This window comes from Dromiciops gliroides, chromosome 3, assembly GCF_019393635.1.
Source record: "Dromiciops gliroides isolate mDroGli1 chromosome 3, mDroGli1.pri, whole genome shotgun sequence".
Lineage (NCBI taxonomy): Eukaryota > Metazoa > Chordata > Mammalia > Microbiotheria > Microbiotheriidae > Dromiciops > Dromiciops gliroides.
The window spans coordinates 487,912,558-487,923,476 of record NC_057863.1 but is presented as its reverse complement, the minus strand read 5'-3'; the positions used below and the strand labels follow the sequence as shown (position 1 = coordinate 487,923,476).

The 10,919-nt window shown below is 39.6% G+C and overlaps 1 pseudogene; it reads right to left on the bottom strand.

Moving 5' to 3' along the window:
- Window positions 1–3,620: 3,620 nt before the first annotated feature.
- Window positions 3,621–10,591, bottom strand: LOC122751438 (annotated as a pseudogene).
- Window positions 10,592–10,919: the final 328 nt, after the last annotated feature.

Below are 10,919 nucleotides of genomic sequence, written 5' to 3'. Positions count from 1 at the left end.
CCAGGAGGACCTAGGTTTGAGTCCTGCCTCTGACAAATACTGGCTGCATGATCCCAGACACTGCCTCTCAGTGTCCCAAGCATCTCTTTGAAACTACAAGCTTTAGAGCAGATACCCATCAGCTTGGATTGAGGGAGGTTTTTCTTTGTGATCTATCAGTGAAATCATAGGTCTGGTTAACAAATTTCCATATACATATACTCCAGACAGAATGCTCCAGGCCAATTCCATATATGTATATGTATATAAATGTACACAAATATCTAGTGCTACATATGCCAAGAAGTTTCACTTGTTCATAAAATAGTAAAGGAAAAGAGCTAAGGAAGCTTGCTTGGTGAAAATCTTTTCAAAGCAAACACTTCTCTCTGCCAGACCCTCCATCTCAAGACTATGAAAACAACCTCCTTATGGCTTAAAATTATACAGCATTCAACTCATTAGTGTGGTTGGGGATTTGAAGGAGAAACCTAGCACTTTTGAAAACTTAGCTGATAGCGCTTTAGAACCATGGAGAGATTTTTCTCTCAGTTGAGGAAAAAAAATGAGGAAAATTCTAGAAGGTTGGTAAGGCTGTATGTTATCATAGCTGTTTCTTGAGAGACAGTTTATGGAAGGTGGTTTCATGATGCATCCCTGAATATTTTACAGACTTGAAAAATGCAATTCAGCCATTTTGTAAAAAGTCCAGTTCTTTGCCCAGGTTTCTAGTCTACCATGGATAGAACTTCCAGGTCCCTGTTCAGTTTAGCTAGTTACCAAGGAATGGTAGGTATAGGAAGGGTGCCTGTGAATCTATGTATCAAAAGGTCCAAATCTGCCTTGTTCGTGGATATTATTAAATGCATTAAGTAGCTAATGGTGCATAATAAGTAATAGGTGATATATAGGACATTTGAAAAGGCTTGGTTTGTGCCTTCAAGGAATTGCATTTCTGAAATAAGGCACAGGTACACATAGATTTCATAGGTTCTCTTCATTTCCTGTAAGATTTTTTAACTTCTGGTGTAGGAGGCAAAAGAATCCTCCCCAGAAAAGCTACCTGGAAAAGAAGAAAAAAAGACTCCTCCTCATTCTACGCCCCCTCTGATCTGTCCTCTTCTACTATTATGAGTTTATCTTTGAAAGTTTTGATGTCAAGTGAATTATTCCTTGTATTTATGATGGACAGACTCCTTTGGTTCTCTGTATTTGATTTGCTAATTAGTTATTTTAGAATAAAAAAATTGATTATTTTCCCCATTGCTCACCTTTTCTGTTCCTTTTGAAGTACTTATTGAATATCTACCATATACAAGGTATGGTGCTAGGTGCTAGGGATGCAGTAACAAAAAAAAATACTTCTTGTCCTCAAGGAACTTACAATTTACTTATAGTTTTATAATCTTGGTGTATATTTCTAAAAAACAATTTAATGAGGAAGTCTTCATTAGGTATCTCATTAGAATATTTTGTCTTCACTGGGTATGATTCTTCTTTATCAGCTACAAATTCACCACTTCTGCACTCAAAGGCACAGGGCTTCATGGACAGGAGTTCGTTCTGAAAATTATTATTATTATTATTTTATTTTTTTTGCAGGGAAATGGGGTTTAAGTGACTTGCCCAGGGTCACACAGCTAGTAAGTGTCTGAGGCTGTTTGAACTCAGATCCTCCTGAATCCAAGGCTAGTGCCTTATCCACTGCGTCACCTAGCTGTCCCTGAAAATTATTTTTTTTTAATGATTGTTGAGGAAGGGACCCCAGTGACCAGTTTACTTTTGTAGGAGCTACCTGAATAGAGCACAAAGTGTGAAGGAGATGTGACAGGGTCAGGTTCGGTCTTTTACCTGGGGTCAGGTAAGAAGATCTTGCTTCTATGTTGTGGTATCACTATCCTTTTCAGCCCTAACCTCCATGTCATACAGAACTGTTCTGTATTCTTCAGAGGGTGATTTGAAAGTAATTTCCCTTCTCTTTAATGAAAGGCCATGTGCAAATGCTCTCCTCCTCTTCTGTTATAGGGAATTCCTTGCATGGAGATTCTTTCCACTAAGGCAGATTGGCTATTCTTTTGTATCATATACTGTCAGAGAATTGCTCAGGACGCCAAGAACTTCAGAAATTTGCTCATGGTCACACTGCAAGAATGTATCACGTGAACACAGGTGTTTCTCACTCTAAGCCTGTCTTTCCACCCACTATACCACACAACTTCTCTATGATTCTCTGTAATCCAGGGCTTAGCACAATACCTGGCACATAGTAGATTCTGAATAAATATTTATTGATTGATTTCTTAGAAGTGTTGAGTGATCAGAATGTCTTTCTTCTGATAAAAGTCCCATATATGGTTGGAACTTAGTCTTTAGCATTTCTTAGGAATAAGAAAATTGTAAAAAGAAATGTCTAGGTCTAGAGTGGGAGACAGTATTGGATGTCTTGGCTGAAATTTTGTGAGGATATGTCTCAAAAGGTTGATTTGTTATAAAATGCAATTTATCACACTGTGGTGAACAGTAGCACCTGATGGAATGGACAAGTCTTATCTGTTGGGAGAGAAGGGTGACTTGCAATAGTCCTTGTTGTTTGGAAACATTTTGCATAATATGAAACCAAGTCATAGAAAAGTAATATGATTTGTTTAAGGACACTTAGTTGTGGGTGAGTTGAATCTCTTGAATTTATGGGTCCTGCATCCATGTTGCTATTTTCTCCTTTACTGATGAGATCACTAGATCTTCAAAGTATAGTAAACCACACTGCCCTCTACAAAACCTGGCAAGAGACTTTAAGATAAAATGGCATAAACACTCACTTCATGATGAAAGAAAGAAAAATGTATGGTGTACAGGAAGTATGACACTACCCCTCCCTAATCTTGTAGATACTTTGGAAGTAATAAATCTTCCTGGAATACCGAACAACTGGCATGTTCAGTGGGCTAACCTCCTTTTTACAAAACAAATAAAAACAAAAACAAGGGGGCAAAGTTGGAATGCACCTTCCAACTGTTGGTGCTACATCAGAATAATAAATCATGAACTTTATTCAGTTCTTTCAACTCAGAAAGCTACTACTTGTGCTAAACTAGAATGGGGGGGGAGGTATTATCCTGGGTGTGGTCACTTTTCTAACATTTAAATGGTAGGAAGTAACATCTTTTCTAGATGTTTAAAGAGTTTGGATGAAAAAAAAGGAGAGGAAGAGGGATAGCAGGAGAGAGACACAGAGAGACAGAGAGAGAAACAAAGAATCAGAGAGACAGAGACAGAGAGAGAAAAGGAAGATAGAAAATGAGAGAGAGTTCCACTTTAGATTTTAATAATTTCCCTTGTCCCCTGTAATCTAATTCTATAGATCAGTAGCTGGTTGTGATCAACTGTACTTTGAGAAGTTATTCAGATCAACTTTGGGACATTAGAGAATAGGTCTTCCTGCATTAGAAAGATTCAGGCTTTGCTACAAATACTTAAAGAAACAATCAGCACAAATATTATCCTTAGCAGAATTGTAAATAGATGACATCTTTCCTATGTCAAGTGCAAGGTGGATGGGAAGAAAGAAAAGTGTAAGATACTCTCTCTACATAGCAGTGGTTCATCAGGGAAAGCAACTTCACTCACATGAAAAGGACGTTTTAGAACCCTGTAGGAGTCAACACATTCATGTCCCTTGGTTTGAGGTTATGGGTCTGTGAAGGCTGATTCTTTCCTTCCATCACTGGAAGGTCCATTTTTTAGGTGGCTTTAAGGCTGCTGGGTCTTCTGCAATTCTAGTAGCCTAAACCCAAATGAGCTCCACTGATAATGGCTTCTGAGTACCTTTGTACAACTGGACACTAAACCTGAGTCGGATTTCTGAAGGATTCTTCCTCCAAAATGGCTCCATTTTTCAGATGAGGGTTTGTCTCTATCTCTATTTCCAGAGTCCATGCTGCTGACATCTAGGGATGGTAAGGAAGTAGAAGAGTCATGAGTAAACCAGACTCTGGGCTTTTGCTTGAGAGAAGAATGGGGTGTACTACTTGTAGTGGATTGGGTTGAAGCAGTCAGTCTATCTTCTTTTGCCATTTCTCCATTTTGTAACTTCAATTTATGGGCTGCCTTTGCCAGACGGTGGTACTTAGCTTCTTCAGTGGTGAGGCCTTTATGGGGAGTGTACCCTGTGTCTGTCAGCCCTGCTTGCTGCTCAAAGCACTGGATGCTTTCTTGTGTCTGTTCACAGTGAAAGTCTATGGAAGTTATGCAGATAGGACAAAGGTGTCAAAAGGGAACATTCTGTAGCTAGTGACGAACTAGCAAAGAGTCCCAAGCAGCTCTCATGCAGCTGGGCTTCCGTGAGAAGGGGGAGTGGGCTGGAGGGAGGGGGGCGGGGAAGAGATGGTCTGCAGCCTGAGGTTCTGCCACAGACAGGAACCTGAGACTAACAAGGCTCTAGGCCCCCCGTAACTCCCTGAGCACCGAAGCATGGGGTGAACTGAGGCCATGACACAAGTAGTGCTGAGACCCATACGGACCTCAGCTAAGAGAAGCAGAGAGAAACTGAGTTCTTCCACTTTAGAAGAGTCTGGGCTTGTACTAAGACCATGGTCTTCTCTTTGTATATACCTCTAATACAATAGTTGGTAAAAGCAAAGTTTTCTTTTGCTTAGTCTCCTGTTTTGTACAGTGGCTGCTGAATATTTTGATTGATTACATAAATTCTTGCTGACACTCATACTATCGTCTCCCTCACTTAGACAACTGTTGTTTTCTGAACATGACAGTGTACCTCCTAACTCTGGTTATAGCATATTTCCCTACTGCTAAGACCCTGGCAGCTTGGTGGCACAGTGGATAGAGTACTGCCCCTGAAATTGGGAGAACCTAAATTCAAATCTCACCTGTGACACTTACTAGCTGTGTAACCCTGGGCAAGTCACTTAATCCCAATTGAATTAAATATCCAGGGCTGTCTCCAGTCATCCTGATCTCCTCTCTCTCTCTCTCTCTCTCTCTCTCTCTCTCTCTCTCTCTCTCTCTCTTTCTCTCTCTCTCACTGGATGCAGATCGTTCTGGAGGACAGAGTGAGGTTGCTGACCTTGCACAGTCCTTCTTCACTTAAATTCAATTCGGTGCAAGTCATGACATTGTCTGATGTTGTAGTCCTCTTCAGGAACAAAGGACAAACAACAACTGCCAAGACCATGTTCAACCAAAGGTGCAAATTAAGACACTGATTTTGAGAAATCATAAATGGATGAAAAATTCTCTGAAATGCAATGGCTCTTCTACAATGAGTAGATTCATGGAACGATTCAATTGAACAGATATTTGCTATAATGCTGACATGTATACAGAATAGTCAGTCAGTAATCATTTATTAAGCACCTACTATGTATAAGGCATTGCACTAAGTGCTGAGGATACAAAAAGAGGCAGTCTCTGCCCTGTGATAGATGATTAATTGGACCCCTATTTTATTCCAATCAGTATTATTAATCAGTTTGATATGGTCCATGGGGGTAGTGATTATAAGTTCTGATATTAGGCCTCAGAGCTATGAACTGCTGATTATAAGTTCACTTGCTTAATTATAGGAAGTTAACTAGTGGACTTCTACCCTTATTTTTTGCCTTGTTATGATAACCAAGCCCAGTGTGGCAGAGTTGACTCAATTACGTGGAAAGTCCCCTAGTTACATTTGTTGCTACTCCCTCCCTTGTCATTCCTCTATTGCCCAACATGAGGAGATGACCATGAGTACTTAACCAACAAGTGGCCCTATTTTCCCCTCTGGCCTGCCTGTCTCCTGGCTCATCAAACCAGATATTTTGATATCTGTTTATCAGCCTAGTCCATGGGTCTGCTCATGGGCTTGGCAAGGATCTCCTGAAAGGACAAGATAGGTCTGTCAATGTCTGTTTATTAACCCATTTGTCAACCAATGGGATTCTGTATTTTTGTGTAAACCCTTCTGGAGGGCCAAGGGCAAGGTCTATTAACCAAATGAGATTCATTTTTAAATTTGCTTTGTCTGTATTAACTGGGTATCAAGCACTATAAAATTAAAGCCCTGGAGGGAGGGGACATCTCAGATCATGAGGAAGATCTGAAGTCCATTTCATTATAGGGGACCATTGACCCTTTAATAAAGTACCATTGGCTCAGAACTCTGCCTTAGTGGTTTTTCTTGTAGGTTGGACAATTTTGAACTCCACGGCCTTAAAGACTCATAATCTAATGGGGGAAAACATGCTACATGCAAGATAAATAGGAAATAATCAATAAAAGTAGATTCCCTAGAAATAAGAGGGCTTGGGAAAAACTTCCTGGAGAAAATGGTATTATATTCTATCTATCTATCTATCTATCTATCTATCTATCTATCTATCTATCTATCTGTCTGTCTGTCTGTCTGTCTGTCTGTCTGTCTGTCTGTCTGTCTATCTATCCATCTATCTATCTATTTATTCATCCATTCATTTATTTACTTATTCATTCATTTATTCATTCATCTATTTATTTACTCATTTATTTATTCACTCATTCATTTATTTATTCATTCATTCACTCATTTATTTATTTGTTTTTGCAGGGCAATGAGGGTTAAGTGACTTGCCCATGGTCACACAATGTCAAGTGTCTGAGGTCTGATTTCAATTCAGGTCCTCCTTAATCCAGGGTCGGTACACTGCGCCACCTAGCTGCCCCTAGAAGATGGGATTTTAGCTGGGACTTGAAGGATAATGCCAGGGAAGCCAGGAGGCTGAGATAAAGAAAGAGAACATTCCAGAAATGGGGGATAGCCAGAGAAAATGTTTAGAGCCAAGAGATGGAGTATCTTATTCCTAGATCAGCAAGGATCCAAAGCCAGTGTCAATAGATGAAAGAGTATGTGGTTGGGATTAAGGTATGAGAAGACTTGAAAGGTTTTTTTTTTGTGTGTGTGTGTACGTGTGTGGGTGATAAAATATTTTGAATTCAAAACAGAACATTTTCCATTTGATTCTAGAGCCACTGAAGTTTTGAACAGGGGAGTGACATGGTCAGATCTGTGTTTTAGGAAATCATTTGGAAGTTGGACTGGAGTAGGGAGAGATGAGACAAGATGACTCCCCAGGAGGTTATTGCACTAGTCCAAGTGTGAGGTGATGAGGGCTTCCACTATGGAGGTGACAGTATCAGAGGAGATATTTGAGAAATATTGAAGAGGTGAAATTGATAGGTCTTGACCACAGACTGGATGTGTAGGGGAATGAGAGATAATTGGGAGTTAAGGATGACACCAAGCTTGCAAACCAGGGGGCCTGGGAGGATGGTGGTATCCTAAACAGTAATAAGAAAATTTGGAGAGAGGGAGGTTAGGGGAAAGAGAATGAGTTCAGTTTTGGACATGTTGACTCATCTTACTTGTCTCCTGAGAAACCTGTATTCAAGTCAAGAAGCAACGGTTTGAACTGAAAATGGAACAACTGATTAGTTTTAAATTGGAAAAGGAGTATGCCAAGGCTGTATATTGTCATCTTATTTATTTAAATTATACACAAATAGATGATGTGAAATGACAGGCTGGATGAATTAAAAACTGGGATTAAGGTTGCTAAGAGAAATATCAACAATCTCAGATATTCAGATGATACTACTCTGATGGGAGAAAATGAAGAAGAATTAAGAAGCCTCTAGATAAGGGTAAAAGCTGACCTGAAGCTTAACATTAAAAGAAAAATAAGATCTTGGAAACTGATTCCATCACTTCCTGGGAAATAGAGGGAGAAGAAATGGAAGCAGTGTCACATTTTATATTCTTAGGCTCAATGATCACTGCAGATGGTGACTGCAGCCATGAAATCAAGACACCTGCTCCTTGAAGGGAAAGCTTTGGCAAATCTGGACAACGGACTAAAAAGCAGAGGCACTACCTTGCCAAAAAAAAAAGGGCCACAGAGTCAAAACTATGCCTTTCCCAGTAGAAATGCATAGCTGTGAGAGTTGGACTATAAGGAAAGCTGAGTACCACAGAATTGATGTTTTCTAACTGTGGTACTAGAGAAGACTTTTGAGAGACTCTTGTATAGCAAAGAGATCAGATCAGTAGATACTTAAAGAAATTCATTCAGGATATTCACCAGAAGGTCAATTGCTGAAACTGAAGCTTAAGTACTTTAGCCACATAATGAGAAGAGAGGATGCATTGGAGGAAAAAACCAAACAAACCAAAAAAACACCACACCCTGATGTTGGGAAAAATTGAAGGCAAAAAGAAAAGGGGGATAAGATTGATAGATAGTATCATGGAAGCAACAAACATGAACTATGACAGATTTCAAGATATAGTGGAGGATAGAAAGGCTTGGCACACTGTGGGTCATGAAAAGTTGGATATGATTGAACAGCAACAAAAACAACAGGAAAGCTTGTAGTCAAGAGTGTGTTGGTAAATCTCTAACAATCTGCTCTCATACACACATATATACATACGTATGTGTACATGTATATATGTATGTATATGTATTTGTATATATATGTATGTGATAACCTTTAAAGTTTAATCTGCATTATTTACACTTTCTCCATCACTTTCTTATTTCTAGGCAATAATGAAAACAATCAAATGTCGATTTCTTGTGTTTGCAGATTTCTGAGGAGTAAATGCTCATAGTAAAAGTTGACCAACTAAAGCTTGTGTGAGCTGGTTCCAGCATTCCCCTGGATATAGTAGCTTAACTAACTGGAGAAAAAAAGATTCCTCAGACAATGATGGTGGTCTGAGGACTGATGTTCTGATTGCAGAAATGTCGGACTGGTCAAAACAACATTCTTTGTTTTTGTGAGTATCTGTAAGCATTGCTGTCCTGGAGTCAAGTTTTGGGATAAATGACTAGAAACTGGAGAACGTTTGTGTACTGCTTTGTGGCCTAACAAAATATTAGCCCACATTAGGAGCTTGTTAAAACTGGTTCAAGAGGTTTTATTGCCTGATGGAAAATAGAGGCACTTATGCACATTTTAAAAAAGGAAAGAAAAAAAAAAGTTTGCAGGATAGGGGGAAAAAGTTGATTTTAACAGCATGCTCTGCAATGGGTTGACTACAGAGAAGCACCTCAGTCTTATAATGTAAGACTCTACTAATAAATATTTCCCCTATGAAAATGAAGTCAGAAAATCAACAAATATATATTAAGAGCATACTTTGTGTCAGGCATCACGCTAGGCATTGGCGATACAAATGTAAGCAAAAAGATAGTCTTTGTCCTTAAGAAGCTTACATTCTAATGAGAAAGTTAACATAAAAGGGTGCTGAAAATGGGTTGAGGAGGGAGCAAAGGTACCCAAGAATGGGCGTGGTAGTGAAACAAGTCCAGAGAATTAGGAACAAATCTTGCAGAGCAGAGGTTTTCAAAATATGGTCTGGGGACACCTGGGGTATGTAAGGTAAAAACCAGTTTCATAGCAATACTGTTACATTTTAATTTTGAATACAATACCTACACGTGTGTATATAATGAGTTTTGCTATCATAACATGCAGATATATATATATATATTTTTGGTGAGGCAATTGGGGTTAAGTGACTTGTTCAGGGTCACACAACTGGTAAGTGTAAAGTGTCTGAGGCTAGATTTGAACTCAGGTCCTCCTGAATCCAAAACATGCAGATATTCTCATGAGGAAACTTGGAGATAGTCAGTTTCTGGTCATGTGTGACTGAGTGGCTTATGTTGTGTGAAGTCAAAAAGTCTTCTAATTGTCTTCGGAGTCAGAAAAACGTGACTTAGGGATCATTGTGTTAGAACTGGGTAGCTATAATAAAGGAGTGACCCACCTCTTTCTTTGAAGCTTAGAGCTTGGAGGTATAGAAGGATTTCGAGATGGAGATATCAAGAAAACCTTGTGCTATTAGGGAACCCCAAGTTCCCATCAATTGTCTCACCAAGGTCAGAGCTGAATAGCAGCAGTAGCAGTGACTACTGGCAACAGTAGCAGTGTCTTGTTTGGTTTTTTTTTGGGGGGGGATGAGGGTCAAGTGACCTGCCCAGGGTCACACAGCTAGTAAGTGTCAAGTGTCTGAGGTCACATTTGAACTGAGGTCCTCCTGAATCCAGGGCTGGTCTTTTATCCATTGTGCCACCTAGCTGCCTCAGTAGCAGTGTTTTTTGGAGCAGGAGGGGCCAATGGCTGTGACAGTACCTGCAAAAGATTTGCTTCAGGGAGCATAATCCCTTATGGTGGAAAGAAGTGTTAGCTCTTCTGAAAAGGCATAGATGCTAAAAAGCCCATCCAGAAGATACCTATAACTATGAAGAATTTTACAAGGCCTCTATAAAGGGAGAAAAGAGCTTCCAGCAGATGTGTTTTGGGTTACTTCTTCATCATATGTATTCCATACATATATGTTTCACTGTCAATGTACTTTAAGTTAAAGTCCAGTGTGTGCATGGACATCATATAAATTAATAGAAGAGTGTGCCCTAGGTTTTGGGGGAAATGTTTTGTACCAATTAATCCTATATTATGACATCTGAGTATAGTATCTCTTCTAAAAGTTAATTAAGTCTTTAAAAAAATTTTTTTTGGTGGGGCAAAGAGGATTAAGTGACTTGCCCAGGGTCACTAAGCTAGTAAGTGTTAAGTGTCTGAGGCTAGATTTGAACTCAGGTCTTCCTAAATCTAGGGCAGGTGCTTTATCCACTGCACCACCTAGCTGCCTCCAAAGCTAATTAAGTCTTGTGGGCTGACTGTGAATTAGAAGCATAAGAGTGTGGGCTCATGAGCCCATTTGTACTACAAATACAGCTCCTCAGGGTTATACATAGAACTCTGAGAGTAAGTAGCAACCACCCTCTGGGGAATGTCAACTTGTGTGGGTAAATTGGGTCAGTGAGTCAGTGAGTCCCAGAAAGGCTGTTGCACTATTGCTCACAGAATCACTGTTTAGGGCTATGTGGAGTAATTGA